The sequence below is a fragment of the Chenopodium album genome, chromosome 1 (genome assembly GCF_948465745.1).
Source record: "Chenopodium album chromosome 1, dcCheAlbu1.1, whole genome shotgun sequence".
Classification (NCBI taxonomy): domain Eukaryota; kingdom Viridiplantae; phylum Streptophyta; class Magnoliopsida; order Caryophyllales; family Amaranthaceae; genus Chenopodium; species Chenopodium album.
This window is the reverse complement of record NC_137834.1, coordinates 47,868,995-47,886,382: the sequence shown is the minus strand read 5'-3', so window position 1 is coordinate 47,886,382 and position 17,388 is coordinate 47,868,995.

The following is a 17,388-nucleotide window of genomic DNA, read 5'->3' as shown; positions in this document are numbered from 1 at the left end:
AAGAACATTCGCATGGTATACAGGTTATAATACTTAGCCAAAAACATGCAATGAAAAATTCAAAAAAAATTCAAAGGACAGAATATGGATAACTTCAGCCAAATGGCCGAATGATTCAAATTTAAAAAAAAGACCAATCGTCACCAGACGATTGGTTAAGATTGTTATCTGGCAAAGCCAGAAAGATTGTCAAATTACCCGACCCCTCGGTCGGTAAAGATACAAATACTCGGCACGCAGGCCGGAAAAAAAAAGTACTTGGCCATTCGGCCGTAGAAACAGAAAAAATAAAAAGCTTAAGTGATCATGGGAGAGCCTCTTCATTGGCAGTCGGCCTGTTGTCCATCGGCTGCTCTTCATCATTTTTCTCTTGATCCTCCGCCTGATCCTCCTCCTCACCACCAGAGGACGACTCCCCAGAAGATTCGGACCCAGAGCTTTCCTCGGCCGCAGCGTTCTCAGCCTCTTCAATAAGACGAGCGTCGAATGCTTTGCTGGCTTCATCAAACTTGGATTTCCAAATCTGATAGTCTGAGTCCGGCTGCACAGCCGCCCAAGTGTCCCGCATGATGGCATCATAATCGCTCATCATTTGCTTAACAAGAGCCTCTCTCTCTTGCTCAGCCACGGACTCGAACTTGGACTTCAGCTGGTGCTCCTGGTTGATGAGGCGCTGCTCCAGGCGGCCCACCTTCTGCTTGGCTCTCTCGGCCTCTTCTTTGGCATCTTGAAGAGGCTCGAGCTTCTCCTTAAGATTTGTAATTTCTTTCTTAAGGGAAGTGATGCGCAGCGGGCCGAGTCCAGGTCCTTCACCTGCATGTTGGCTTCCGCCTGCGAATACATCATATCAAGCGTTAGATACTCATTTTGAGCAATATCAAATTGAGCTCGATCCAAGGCGGACTCGGCCCGAGCTTTAGCGACTGTTACCTCTTTGGATTTCTCCTTGAGGGGTTGCCTGAGCCCTTGGACGCGCAGCATGGCCTGCAAAAATTGCCGAATGGTTAAAACCAGGCGGATAAAGACTTGAGCAAAAAAAATTTGCTTAAGTTAAGACTCGTACCTCGCAGAGGTTCCCCAAGATGTCATCCAAGTCCAGGGTGCCGACTCCTCTGACAGACGCCTTGTCGTCAAGATCAACCGCCCTCAGCATGGACTTGGCCATCTGTATTACAGTCGGCCTCTACACAGGAACTGAGAAGGAAAGAAAGTTAGAAAAATAACACAAGTATATTTAAATGGAAGAACAATAAAGACGAATGGTTTTTACCGTCGTCCTTTGGTTCCTCCTCTCTCCCCAGACTCCTCCTCTCTCCTGTTGAGCCGACAGAAGCGGTGGGTTGCTTGAAGCCACCCTTCGATGCCCTCTGGGCATCCGGTTTGCTGATCTCCTTTTCAGCTTCGAGAGAAGAGGCATCTGGGCCCTTCTTGGGCTTATGAGCAATGTGCTTCCGGCCGCCCTTGCCGGATGTGCTCACATCACCCGCCCTTGTCTTTTGGACATTAGGGTCGGATGGTTTTGAAGGAGATTTGGAAGTCGTACCCTACATCAACGCAAGATAAACGCCAGTTAGAAATCATTCGGGCAAATTTAATATTGGTCAGAGATGAAAGTATAACAATCTCCTACTTTGGAGGCGCCGCCAGTTTTCTGCTCATCCACTTTGGTGTGAGTGGTTGCTTCTGCCCTGTTTAGGACATTCGACCTGTATCGAGCAGCAGATACAGCCGGCTTCCTTGTGGCCGAGAGCTTCTCCATTGCTTTGTCTGCACAAAGGAACAAGTGTTAGCACCATTAAACGGGTACTGAAAAGCAAAAGTAAATTGCATATAAAACAGACGGCCGACTACCTCTCGGCATTTCAGAACTTAGCCCACAAGCGGCTAAGAATGTTCCTTCTTCAAACCACTTGTACAAAGGGAGATAGCATTGAGGGGTGACCTCCTTGTCCCCCTCATCATTCGTCTACACGGACACGGTAAACAACCCCGCGTCCACGATCTCCTCCTTTTCCCGCCTGGGAATAGGCGGCAATGCGCTCCTGCCTGCTAGGAGAGGTGGATCCTTATTCCACCTGTTATACTTTTGGTTCAGGCGGCTGTCGGCAGACTTGACTATATAAAATTTAGTCCTCCAGTCTTTCCACTTGTTCTCTTTGCCAACAGCCATCATGTACCCCTTGCAAGTGGTCAAGGTGTACCGGCCCTCACCGCCCCTAGCAGGCGCCTTTCTCAGATAGTGCATGTGGGCGAACGCTTCAAAGCTCGCCTCCACCTGCAGCATCTCACAGGCGGCAACGTACCCCAGAATATTGATCTAGGAGTTGGGTACAAGTTGCCAGATACCCAGTTGGTATCCGTCCAAGATCCTCTCCACGGCCGGATGGAGAGGGAAGCGGAGGCCAGCCTGGAAGGCCGCTTCATAGCAGCCGAATGCTTTGTCCTGATAGCTGGCCAGACTCGGCCAGGTTATGGTGTCGCCCTCGTTAGGGACCGACAAAGTGTAGCCATAGCCTAGGACGACCTTGCGCCTAAAATTGGCAAGGCCGAATGCCATGGCGCTCCGCCTGCCTGGCGGAACATGCTGATAGTAGGGGGCTCTCTCCAAGCGCCTGGAAGCGCTCGGCTCGGCCCAGCTTTCCCCCCTATCCACTGCCAGAGACTCTCTGGCAGAATCTATATTTGATCTAGCCTCCTCTGAAGTTACGGAGGCATTCTCTGAAGAAGATGACGAGGCCGACTCGTCATCAGAGCTCTCATCAGAGCTAGGGGACCGCCGACTGGTGCCAGCGGGGTCCTCCCCTAGACTCTCTTCCGGCGCCTGTCCAGAAGGCCCGGGTTGATATTCTTCATCCGCCTCCCCTAGGATTCCATCACTGGGAGTTCCACTAGATGTGGGCGAATGGTAATAGGGGGGGTAGGAGGAAGATAAGGAGGGTTGTCAAGATGTTCCGACAGCTCACTTTGAGGCACTCTTATTGAGCCGTCTGAATAAACAGTCGACCCATCCGAATGGTAGAAAACTCCATCGGAGCTACACTGCCTTGCCGTTCTTTTGGTTCTGGCCATAGTGTCCTGCACAAACACGGAAACGGTCGGATTCGGAGAAGTTCGCAAAGCAGGGTCGTTGGCCAAGCATTCGGCACTGCTAGTTCTAGATTCAGCCGTCCCCGGTGACCGGCTGATCACTATCCTACGCAGTGCCGCATGCAATTGGGGAGCCATTTTTCGAAAAACAAGAAAAAATGAAGAGTAAATGAAAAAACAGGCGTTACCTTTAGAAGAAGGGTGAAAGACGCTTGGTGTGCTGAAGAACAGTCGGACAACTGGCCGAGTGTCGAATGCTTGAAAAGTTAAAACACTTTGGGAATTTTGAGATTCTCTAAGTTAAAAAGTCCAAGATTCTCCAGAGATTCGCAAAGGTGTGAATCTAAGGGGGGGTCAAACCTCACTATTTATAGGGGGGTAAAACCCTAATTTTTCCCCCCAGTAATTTTTGAATCTGACCACTCAGATACCGACACCTGTCACAGTAGTCACATGCAATGCACGTGACCTAGTGAGGGGCAAATGATTTGGGTATTTTATACCCGGCCAGGTGGCCCAATCAGAAAGCGCCACGTGTCCTCCATATAGGTGCCATTTGGACCTTTGGAATGATGACACGTGGAGGGTGGACTCTTCTCCGTCCTACGTGGACTGAAGGTCCAGCAGGGACCATTCAGGTGGCGACACGTGTCACTCAACAGGCGCTTCAGAATCCTTCTGAGCACAGTGACACGTGTCACTCAGGCAATAGGCCCTGGGATGGCAGCCTTCTAAAGGCCCAAATCCCGAGGCACCGCAAAACGGCGTGACCTAATTCCTAGGTCACCAAGATCCTAGGAGGGGCACACTTTGGAAAAGGACCCTATAAATAGGGATATTCTGGCATTTATGGCAGACAAGTGGAAATACACCGAAAAAAGGAGAGAGAATATACACGCAATACGAGACAACACGTCACTTCCCACAAAGCTGTCGTTTTCAAGGAACACACAACACTTTACCTGAGCTTGGAATCCAAGCAGATAAACTTTACTTCCGCACGTTTTATTTCCGAACGTTTACTAACTTAATCTTCGGAGGCGGACCACCGACCATCCGGCGGTCCGTTTGCTTTGCAGGTACAGCCATCCTCAGTCGAATCCAGTTTTAGTGTTGTAACTCTCCCAAGGGACAAAAAACCCCCGAAACAGAATGTATAAAGTTGGATGTTCATGTTCATTTTTTGTGACGTGTTTACATTTTTATACTAAATGTTCAGTTTTTATAAAGTGTTCATATTCTTTTACTAAATGTTCATATTATAGTTGTAGTGCACTAGACCTGGCAATCTTGACTCAGACCCGATGACCCGACCCGAATGACCCGACCCATGACCCAAAATCAGTGACCCGAAATTGACCCAAAACCCGAATCAACCCGACCCGACCCGAAGTGGAACTGACCCGACCTTGACCCAAAACCCGAAATGACCAAACCCGAAACGACCCGACCCGAAGTTGACCCGAGACCCGAAACGACCCGACCCGAAGCTGACCCGAGACCCGAAGTTGACCCGACCTGAAAATGACCCGACCTTTAACTTCTTTTAGTAAATAATTGTATAAGTTATAAAAAGTTTATATTAGGAAATTATACATTAAAATTGACCCAGCAACATCTTACATGACTACATTGACTTTCATATAATAGCTAAAAAGACGGTCAAAGTGAGATGTGTAAATAGTGCAAAATGTCAAATCGTTAAGAGTAATTTGGGACGGAGAGAGTATAAGAATAATTCAAAGAAATTATTACAACAATGACAATGATAATAAGAGTACGTATTAAAACTAAGATCAATAAGAGAGTGAGGTATAACTCAATTAGTTAGAGCATCCCTCTTAGTTTCAGGAGATCCTAAAAGTGATTCTCAATCTAAACACACAAAAAAAAGGTAAATTAATATGTCCAATTTATATAGTGTTTTACCCCCGTCCCATGGTCATAATTAGTAGTGTTTTTGGCTCTTTAGGGCAACTTTTATTACTAATTTGTGTTTTCTAGTGTTTTTGTAGTTTTTCTTAAGTTTTGTAGGAAATTGCACACTTTGAGCGTTTTCCAGGTTTTTCACGAAGCAACTACGAGCGTTAGGAGGACACGACCATCCTTAAAGCCCAGGACCGGTGAGAGCCGGTGATTAAGGGCTCGGTATGTGATACCGGGGCAATAGGATCAAGTAATCAAGAGCCGATGAGGAAATCCGGATTGGGCTGAGGAATCGAGCCCAATCGAAATCCAAGCCTTGAAGAAGAAGCCGGGCCCGATCGGGCGGGCGCGCGCAAAGCAGCATCAAGGAAGAAGCTGCGCCCGATCGGGTGAGCATAGGCTCGATCGGGCGCAACACACCAGCAAGGGCGTAGTAAAAAAGGCGGGCCTTCGCCCGATCGGGCGCGTGTTTTTCTTAGGACCTGATTAGTTTTGTTTAAGGATTTGTTTTAGGGATGTTTAAGTACGAATTTTGTACGTAATTTTTTATTACCTTCTCTTTTAGATTTTCTCTCTCTACTTAGGATATTTTCTCTCTCTTAAACTCTCTCTCAACATTGTTCTTAATTACATTCGTTAATCCAGATTTCTTTTGGTAACAATTTCTCCTCTTTTAATTCCAATTATTTTATTTAATTCTTTCATTATGTCTTGATTTATTTATTTGATTAGTTTAGATTTAATTATGCTTGAGTAGTTTTATTTCTAGGGTTTATGGGGATCTAATAAATAATAGAAGGGATAAATTTGTGATTGTTGATTATCAATGCTTGGTTAATTTCCTATTGATTGATTTAATGCTATGCAATTAGGTTTGGCCAAATTTAATTGTATGAGTTTAGCAATATTAATTCGAGATTCGACAGATGAGAATTGATTTTTAGGCTTAGTTTCAATAGGCGAACTAATTTATAAATGGTTAAGTCGAGATTCGACAGATGAGATTTAATACCGGTAAATTAACTCTGTGATTATAATACGTAGCGAAAGCCCTTTATAATCTGATTAATCAATGCTTGATGATTGTTTACTATGATTTGCCCTGGAATATTGTTTATTAGTGAACCTATGCCCTAGGCCTTTTAATATTTAATTTCTCCCTACTTTATTTTCTCTGATCATATTTTTCGTAGTATAGTCTTTAATTACAACAACATTGGTTACCTTGATAATTTAGATTATAATAATTAATTAGGAGTAGAAAGACTTGTTTCCCTGTGGATTCGACCCTACTTCCCTATCTGCATTAGTTAGAGGATTTAGGTAATACTTTTGATTAGGGGATACTTCTGACCCTTAGGTGCGTGCCTATTTTCCGGAGGATTATATCCTCCTTCTCCCCCTTTCTTTTCTTTTTCTTTCTTACTTCTTCTTCTCTATTCACACTTTCTCTCTCTAAAACCTCCATTTTCAAACCTTCAACCTCATTTTCTTTCCAAGATCTTCTCAAATTCATCCATCAAAACCTTAAAATTTTTACATATTCTTAATCCTTACACCTTCCTCTACATTTTCCACCCACTTTCTCCCACTTTCTCTCATAATTTCTTAAAATCCTTAGAGAGAGAAAGCTTTAATACCCAAATTTCTATCTACAAATGGATTCAAAACGTTCTAGACAACAAAAGGGGCGAAAGTTCGAGGCAACAACAACCAATGGTCGACCCGGAGCTTCAAATACCGGGATGGGAGGAGGTTGTTATCACCTCGACGGAACAACGGGCAAGGATGCTCAATCTCATCGAGAGGCAAGTAATCTTTACCCGTTTTGTTCATCATCATACATTATCTAGATTAGGTCTTGATAAATATGTACAGAAATTATTTAAGGGTATAGGCATGAGTGGTTTCTTCCAAATGCATCATGATACTTATGATTACTTGACATTAGAATTTATTTCTAGTTTTAATGTTATTAAAATGAATGCTTTGATCACTCATGTACAATTCCGATTACTAAACAACGATGTGCGATTAACTCTAAAAGAATTTGGGAGGTTGTTTGAGCTAAAATCGAACAAACCTATCGTACCCTCTCAAGACCAAATTGTCGTGGTCTACAAGAAACTCACCGGGGAGAGTTTGGTTAACCTCCAACACGCCAAAGGGACGTGGATTCAACATCCCGTCCTAAAGTTTTGGCAAAGGTTTGCCGGCCTCACAATTTTCGGGAGGCATGAACCGGCAAACGTGAGGAGGGATGAACTAGAATTATTGGCATCCTACATGATCCCTAATGATGAGAAACATACCCCATAGGATTGCCAACCACTTTCAAAGGGCGGCCAATGCGGCCGAAACGGGTAGGTCTAGGGTGCCTATCTATTTTGGGGGGTTGGTGACCCATATCGCTATTAAACACCTAGGATGGAACCCAAATGGGCATAGGAAAGTAGTGGGCTCAACCCTCATGGACCTAGCTTACTTAGGGAGCCTAAATTGGGTGCAAACCATGGGCGGTGAGACTTGGTGGATAGTCCACCGGGAATCAGGTAGGAGAGACCAAGCTTTTACCCTACCCAACCCCGCCTTGACCAAATTTGAGAAGGGGAAGCCTTATTACACTTCGAGATAAACGGTCAAGGCGAGGTTCTTCACCTTTCACCACAACCCCACCAATCACCCCAAGACCATTCACCACACTAACCCCAACCACCACCTCAACCCTTTACTTATAGCATGCCCACCTCCTCCGTCGATTATAACATCGACCCCAATGCCCCTTATGACTTTTCGGCTTTTCAGAGCCAACTAGACCGTATAGAGATAGGGCAAGGGAGAGTAGAGGGCATGGTGAAAAACCTAGATTCTAGGTTAGGCACTTTGGATAGTCGGGTGGGTCATATAGAGAGGAACCTCAGGAGGGGTTTATACCCGATGTACGGTGACTATGCACGCCGAGGGGCTATTCCCCCCGAGGCCTTAGTTCCCAATTGGTTCCAATACCCCCAAGGTGGGTATTCCACCCCGGAGCTTTTGGTACTTATGTGGACTACTCTTCAGTCCATGGATATGGGGGTGATGCTCCTTTTGGGGGTATGGGGGGAAATGTGAACCCTAACTACTTTGCAGGTGGTTCGGGTTTTGGTGGTGCTGGAATGAGCCAGGGTGGTGCCGGCTTGAGCTACGGAGGAGGGTACGAGAGGATGGATGATGATGAGGAGTAGCTTCTCCTAGCTACCTTCCCAAGTCAATGAGGGCATTGCTTAATTTGGCTTGGGGGGAGATTTCTTGTATATATGGTAACTCTCTTTCTCTTTTCTCTATTTATTGCTTTCCTAGTGTAGTTTTTATTGCTTTCCTTTATGAAAAAAATACAAAAAAATTTGAAAAAACAAAAAAAAAATCAAAAATACGTTCCAATGAATTGTAAATCATGCTTCCCTGTGTCCCATACTTAGAAAATATTGTTTTGATTCTTGGTATATGATAATGAGCTTTGTGAATTTGTTGATCATGATTTGAAGTTTAATTGTTTGGATTCCTAAACATGCGTCATGTTTAGGGTAAAAATACCCTAGACACGTGGACCAATGAGAGGAGGCCACGTGTCGAGTTCAGGATGGCCCACGTGGCTTAATATCCTCTTGACACATGGCCCCCTTAGATACATCCCTGAAATGGCGGCCTTCAAGGACCCAAATCCCAGGAAGCGCCGTAAAACGGCGCAGCCCACTGAAATCTAGGTCAAGTGACCTAGATAGGGACACGTCCTCCAATGACCCTATAAATAGGGAGATATTTCCCCATTTTGGGGACACATTCAATCATTTATTACACCTACATTCTCTCTCATTAGAAAAACACCTGAGCTTGGAATCCAAGCAGATCCCCACCTAAATTTCCGTACTCTTTATTCCCTTTCAAGTTACTAACTTGATCTTCGGAGGCGGAGCTCCAACCACCCGGAGTCTCCGTTGTTTTGCAGGTACTACTCAGCCGGACCAGACTTCGTGACGTAACTCTCCCGAGGGACAAAAACACCCAAAACATTTGGCGCCGTCTGTGGGGAGACACATCTGTAATGGCACAACGGTAGTGGATCACCGACTCAAGAGGGGAGTCTCCTTTGGGAGGCAGCAGGCGTCATGAGGCCTGATGTCTAGAACATCAGTCGTCGTGAGGTTGAATGTCAAGAGTCAGGCGGCCAAAAAGGCCGATCAAACTAAGTCATGCATTTTTGAAGGTTAAAGGGCAATGCCGTTTAATCTAAATTTTATTAGGGGTGAGACAGCTAAATTGGCCAAATCCCCTATTTAAATCCAACTCATATAATGAGTCGGCGGCATGCTACACAGCCGGATGCATACAGCCGGCATTCTACTCTATCTATAGATTCCACTAGTTTTGACAACTAGTGGAACAAGCTTATTTATCTATTGTAAAAAGGAGAAATAAAAGAGTACAGGTTTTTAATTAAACCAATAAAGTGTTGTTAAGCATTATCCTATGCATGCGGCAAAACCTGAACAATCCTCCTTCATTATCCATGAATGATGGGGAAGCTGCAACTTGTATAAATACAAGTGGCAATCTTTTTACACTCAAGTAGCTGCCAAACGGCATTCTCATGTGCCGCATGAGTACAAGCCCACCAAAGCACAATTTTAAATTCATATTACTTATATTATAATCATAAAAGTCTTACTTTTATAATTATAAAGGTAAGAACAAGTTTAAACTCCACTCAAGCGGCATTTTATCATAATAATTTGCATGAGAGCTTGGTGGAAAAAGTTGCCAGGCGGCAACAAACTATCAAATGGGGATTAGCTACGTACTCCACTTGTTTTAATAAGGGTAGCCGGCACTATAAGCTACTCCACCATTTATGTAGTAAGCTTCTCTCTATGAACGCAAGCGGCCAATATTTTTTCTTGTGTTAGCATACACAAGCGACCAAGCTTTCTTTCTTGTGTTAGCATACACAAGCGGCACCATTGAGCTGCTCCGCCATTATTATACAAGCGGCTTGGAAAATGTTTTGACAAACAAGTCAGCCGGTCACCATCATCAATGATGTCAGCCGGCAACGGTGCCCGGATGACCATGTCTTTAGCAAGCTAGCTCACCTTAGGAGAGCAGCCTCACTTACCAGCCGTAGGGGCTGCTTGATTCATCTTCAAAGGGGTTGCAAACGCTACCATCATCATGTACTTGAGTGCATACAACCATAATCAGCCCAACATTGTTGTAATGGAGGCGGCATGGGGCAGCATTGCTCGTCAATTTAGCCGGCTGAAGGGGCTTCTTTGTTCTTCAATAAAGTCCGGCTGCAGGACTACTTTTCTCCCAAGATAAGGCTAGTCGCAGGGCTGTTTTGTTTATCAATCAAGCCGGCTGTGATGGCTGCTCTATTCTTTAATCAAAAGTCGGTTGCCGTAGTTGCTTTGTTCAACCTTAAAGTCGGCTGCTGCTATATTATTCATCGTTATTATGATATAGCTGCTCCATTTCTTCTTCTTGCCTTAACATGTCAGACTCGGCAATTATAGCTAACCAGCAGAGGTGGTTAGCAAAGATGGATCTGGTCAGCATCATTAAACATAGTCGGTCAGCGTTATTAAAAATGTCAGCCCGCCTGTGTTCGATTTAAATCTTGTACAAGCGGCAAGAAGCGTTTGGTGTGTGCTTGGCCTCAAACTCCTGTGAGTATCAATAGGGTCAGCCGGTTACAATCATCAAGTTATTAACCCGGCTGCAGCATTGGCTCATTGAGCTCGAACTTACTCCAAGCCGTTGGGGTCGTAATCAATCAATTTGTAATTTTTGCACTCCATACCGCCTGGGTTGTAGACAACTAAATCCGACTGTAGGAGTTGCTTTATTCATCTTCAAAAAGGGTTGTGAAGTGAGCTAGCAAGAGCTCGATTGTAAGCTTGTTCAAGCGGCAGCCAACCTAAGCAAGGGTCAGGCGGCATAGTAAGCCGCATGTGTAATCAGAGCAAACCCACATCTCGAGCTCTAAATTTTTTACATCTCATGCCCGCTTATCACAACTTGAAGAGCTCATTCTCATAAATCAAGCAAGGGGCAGCTTCCCTCGCCACTTTACCCCGGCTGTAGTGGCAGCTTTGCTCGTCACATAAGCCGGCTGTGTGGGCATCCATGCTTATCAAATTATCCCGGTTGTATGGGCACCCAGGCTCATCAACTAATTCCGACTGTAGGGGTTGTTTCTTGCCTCAACAAAGCTGGCTATGTGGCTTCTTTATGCCTCAACCAAGCCCGGCTACGGGGCTGCTTTGTTTATCCTCAAAAGCCGACTGAAAGGGCTGTCTATGGTCATATTTTTACCCAAAAATTTAAGGGTGAGCAAGGTAGTGAGTCGTGCCTCAATACCGGTTGTATTATCATTGAAGAACTTCAATAATGTTAGCTGCCTTAGGCGGTATCCAATACCGTATCAGCCTTGAGCCTCACTACCTTGCAAAAATTGGAAATCATTATTATGATTTTATAATAAAAATTTTAAAAAAAAAAGTGATTTACCCGTCTAACTGCTCTTTCATTTGTATGTACATACATATTTTGGTGGAAAAATCATGCAGCATTTAGTATATAATATACATAAGTAGCATACTAAAAGATTATTAGCCACATTCGACACTTTGACAGCAAGACAAAGCTCCTTTTGATAGCATTAGGTGGCAATCCAATATTAAACCTCTCATTAATTATTCTCAGGTACGAGAATAATATACAATTCACTCAAAAAGCATTCTTAGCTAGAAGTTCTCTTGAGACGGGCAGCTGCTTCAAGGGGATTATTTTGAGGTTGTTCATCAAAGCTATTTCCCTGTATAAATTGTCGCATGTATAACTAGCTTGAAGGAGAACATGGAAAACAAAAATGTCGGGTCCTTTCCTAACCGACTAGCATACGGCAAAGCTTCATTTGAGGGCATGCAAACGACTATCAAGCCGGTTGTAGGGGCTGCTTTGTTCAAGCGGCTGACATTGCAAATTACTCGATGTATGCGGCTGTGGCTATATGTATGTCGTCTAAGTAGTGAGCAAGCAATCTCTAATTATTTACTTGAGTTCGAGAGCTTGGTTTTCAAGATTGTTCTAGCAGCAAACTTCAATTCCATATCTCATTAGTTGAGCTCACTCATTCGGTAATCATGGAGCCGCTCGACCTCAAATATAGCAAGAAGCTCACCTTGAGAGAGCAGCCACACCTACCGACTGTAGGGGCTGCTTTGCTCATATATCCATCCCGGCTGTAGTGGCTTCTTTGTGCATCCTCAAAACCGGTTGTAGTGGTTTTATTGTTCACCAATTAAAGCCGGCTGCAGGGACAGCTTTGTTCCTCGATCGAGCCCGACTGCCCTCAAACGGCTCTAAAGCCAAATTGAATGTGTTCGCCTGTGTTCGCAGGGGCTTCTTTGTTCATCACTGTTAAGCAAAATAACCGACTGTGTAATCAGTGATCAAAGTCATTCTTCAAGCTCAGTTGCTTGACATCCCAAAGCCGGCCAACCTTCAAGAACTTGTGTTCAAGAGTGTATAAGCTAGCACAGGTGGCAAGCTAAGTTCAAGGCAAGCGACATGAAATGACAAATGCTGCCTGGCACTACAATAAGGAGCTTGCAATATCTCAAGTTCCAATTCTTAAGCTTTCAAAGCAATTCAAAGTTGTATCAAGCATTTGAATATTGGAGGTAACCATATAATATGATTTTATTCCCTCCAGTAATATTAATGCATTAAGATAGTAATGATAGTCTTCATTATTATTATTATTATTGTTATTATTGATTCATTGATTGAATTTCAATATAATCTGACGGACCGTCCAAACTCCAATATTAAACTAAGTTTGAAACTTAGTAGCTAAACTAACGTCCAAGTGACGTGAGGCCAATGGTCAGATAATAAACTAAGTTTGAAACTTAGTAGCTAAACTAACATCCAAGTGACGTGAGGCCAATGGCCGAATAATGAACTAAGTTTGAAACTTAGTAGCAAATTCAACGTCCAAGTGACATGCGACCAATGGCCAGATAACTAAACTAGGCACAAAACCGCTTATTGGCTATACATCCGGTCTCAACCTAGACCATAGGTCAATGGCCGGACGGTTGTTTTTTCATAAAATCGCCTGTCCCAACATGGACAATGGCGTCCGGCGACACCCCTCCAGGTGCAGTCGTCGCAGAGAGCAGCCTACCTGTTTGCTCAACGGACCTATGTAGACGGCAAAAAGTTGAATGACCAAATTGGTCAACTCATAGTCGTTTGACCAGAACAGTCTAAAGACCGACTAAGTTTTCGGAACACCGGATGTCCTAAGACATCAGTCGGTGACCGACCGAAGTTCTTACTTAGGCTTTTCATTCCAAAATTGCACAGACTCTCCCATTGGGGGAAAAAGAGTTGTGCAATGGCTATACAACCATCTTGAAAAAGACATGAGGCCAATGGCCGGATGGTTATACATTTTTGTAAATTCGCCTGCTCCAATGTGAAATATGGCGTCCGTCGATACCCCTTCAGGTGCAATCGTCGTAGAAAGCACTCTATCATTTGCTTTACGTACGCATGCAGGCGGCAAAAATCGAACGACCTCATTGGTTAACTCATAGTTGTCTGACCTGGGTAATCTAAAGAGCGGCCAAGTCTTCGGGAACCGGATGTCAAAAAGACATCAGCCGGTGACCGACCGAAGTTCTAACCTAGATTACCTTCCGAAATTATACAAGTCCTCCCAATGGGGTAAAAGGACATTGAAAGTATAATTGGATTACAAACACCCCAGGCGGCCATTTGCCTCCTGCCCTATGAAGAGTCAGGCGGTTTGCCTCCTGCCCCCAGGTGGCCATTTGCCTCCTGCCTAATCAGGCGACCGTTTTCCTCCTGCCTTATGGGATGTCAAACGTCTCAAAAATATTCTAAGTCACCCCAAGGTCATATGACCACCATAGTGGGGCTAAAAGAAATAAAAGTCGTCATCTGTCTAGTTCAGGTGGCAATCATTATTATGATTGATTAACTTAGAAAATATCATACCCTTTAAGGTATCAAATTTTCCAAGTTAATCTAATCTCTCTCTTTTATTGAACTAGACATATGCCGCCCATAGAGCTTTCAAACAAGCGGAAAAGAAAGCCTTGATTTCAAAAGGAGTAATTCCTCTTAAAAGAGAAATTACCCCTTCCGAGGGGCTAATGTTTGGGGTAAAAAATACCCCCTATATATGGACCAATGCCACCGCGACACGTGTCCGCAAGCTCAGCGCTCAATGAGCCAATTAGAGCATGACACGTGTCACTCAATGATAGAAGGGTGAAAATGGGCTCTAAGCCCACAACCCTAAAGACCGTAAAACGGTGGGAAGCCAATCTACTTAGGTTAAATAACCTAAGAGGCACATATCCCAATGCTCTATAAATACTGATCATTACATCAGTTTCAAGGGATCGAATTCTCTCTAAAGGGCAATGCCCCCCACATTTACTCTCTCTTCTCTCTACTTTCTCTCTCTAAAATACATTATTCCGGTCACTGACTTGATCGTCGGAGGCGGACCTCCGGCCCCCCAGGGTCCGTTGTTTTGCAGGTGATCGGGCCATTGGAGTGTTGCATTGCAGATCTGTCTCCCGAGGGACGTACACACCCTCCATTCCGGGGGACCTGCTGAGTGACCCTTCGCCGGCCTCAGCATCGCCGGCTTCATTAGAGGAGGCGGCTCCCTCGTCGTCTACCTCTCATACCCTCGAGCTCCCGGAAGTAGAGGGAGCCTCTTCATCAGAACCACTCTTCTCCAAATCCCTCTGTTCCCCGTTGGGAACAACCTCATCGGCTGGCACTTCTATAGTGCGCCGGCTCCTAGACCTTCTGGTCGTCTGTTTCGTTCTGGCCATTGTGTCCTGCACAGAAACAAAGAGGGAGGAATTCGGAGATGAGCATATCGGTTCCGACAATCCAGAAAAGGCACCCCCTGTTCTAGACTCAACCGTTCCGGGGGACCGGCTGAGTGTCCTAGGCAGTGCCAAGTGAGTGGATTGAGAACTCATCTATATTTTTCTAAAAAACTATGTATACAAGTTGAAAAAGAGGAAAGCTAAAATGGTACAGGCGGTTACCTTACTTTTACTCTGAAAAATCTGAAAACCGCTACAACCGGTAAACCGGGTGTTGAACTTCTAGCACACGAAAACTTGAAACTGCTTTGATGTAGATGGAGGCAAAGAATCTCTCTCTAGAATATCTCTTTTTCTCTCTCTAAAAAGTCAAATGTGAATAAGGTGAAGAAAAAGGGGGAGGTAAACTTCTATTTATAGAAGGTGAAAACGGGGGAAATCCTTGTTTGAAATTCAAATTTTACTACCCGTTACCGTTCACCTTTGATAGGTGGACACGTGTCACATGCCTCACGTGAGCCCTGTGAAGGGCAAATGTTTAGGGTAAAAATACCCTAGACACGTGGACCAATGAGAGGAGGCCACGTGTCGAGTTCAGGATGGCCCATGTGGCTTAATATCCTCTTGATACATGGCCCCCTTGGATACATCCCTGAAATGGCGGCCTTCAGGCAGCGCCGTAAAACGGCGCAGCCCACTGAAATCTAGGTCAAGTGACCTAGATAGGGGCACGTCCTCTAATGACCTTATAAATAGGGAGATATTTCCCCATTTTGGGGACACATTCAATTATTTATTACACCTACGTTCTCTCTCATCAGAAAAACACCTGAGCTTGGAATCCAAGCAGGTCCCCACCTAAATTTCCGTACTCTTTATTCCCTTTCAGTTACTAACTTGATCTTCGGAGGCGGAGCTCCAACCACCCGGAGTCTCCGTTGTTTTGCAGGTACTACTCAGTCGGACCAGACTTCATGACGTAACTCTCCCGAGGGACAAAAACACCCAAAACACGTCAATTTTGCCAACTATTTGTGAATATAGTGCTTGACTAGTTGATTTGGTTAGGAATGTGTGATAGTTCCTGGTATGTCAATGAATTTGAGTATTGGTTTGCAACTATTAGTAATGTTTATATAGCTCAATATTATGCACATTGAGGAGGACGAAGGCATTTGTTCTCTTAGGAAGCCTTCAGACGATATTAGATACATTTGTTCCCTTCTTGTTACCCATGTTGTTGCTTGTGCCCTTTTATTGTTTATTTAGCCACATTACAAGCCTATATGAGCCCCATTGGTTACTAATCCCAAGCTTGGCTTGGGGGAGCTATTAGTTAGTGAGGTGAGGGAGTTGTGGTGTGCATATCATTTGCACAATGTGGGAATAAAAGAAGAGTGATTGTTCTTTGATATTATGATTGGAAAATATTGATGTTTTGTGTTACAAAGTTGAAAATTTCCAATATGAGGTAAAAAAGAAAAAAAAAAAGCATAGAAAAAAAGTTGTTTCATATGTTCAAATGTTCTATTTGAAGGTTGCTCAAGAAAAAAAAAAAGAAAAAAAATTCAAAAGAAAAAAAAAGTTCAAGATTGAAAAAAAAAAAGAAAGAAAAAGAATAAGTAGTTCAAAGTTTGTTTTAATTCGCTCTATTTCATATTATCATATTTTGTGAGTGAATATGTAAATGTTGGGATTGTGTTGTGTATATGATTGTTTGGTGAACTTTTGTGGAGTTGAGTTGTGATTGGAGATGTTTTGGTCATCACTTGTTGTGACCTTGGGTTTTATTAGGATATGGCTCCCTTAAGCATGGCTCTACTCTCACATTTTCCTAAATTTATCCTACCCTTTACCCTAGCCTTACATTACAAGCTTTAAAGACCTTCCGACCTTTGTGCATAAGAGTTGTATGAATGTGAAAGTGTTGTTTATCAATGCAAGTTATGATTTGACATATTTCGAGTCGACTAGTAGGTTGAGCGTTCATTGTTTTAAACACACGAGAGTGTGAGTTGGGAGGGTATTGTTCACAAATAAAGGGGTTGGTTGGAGAGCGATCGAGAACATCTTTTACTCGCCACATAAATGAGAGTTGAGTGTGTGAGCTCTAGTCTTGAATTCTATATGCTCATGTGGTTTGCTCTACTTGACAATTGTTGGGGATGAAGGATGATTAGATGAATGAGATTGATTGACATTGAAGCATATCATTAGATTTATCTTGAATCGTTTGTGCTTGATTTTGTTTATTGGGATGAGGCATGTTTTATATGTTCATTGATGAGCTCTTTGCTTAGGGACAAGCAAAGGTTTGGCTTGGGGGAGTTTGATATGTCCAATTTATATAGTGTTTTACCCCCGTCCCATGGTCATAATTAGTAGTTTTTTTTGGCTCTTTAGGGCCACTTTTATTACTAATTTGTGTTTTCTAGTGTTTTTGTAG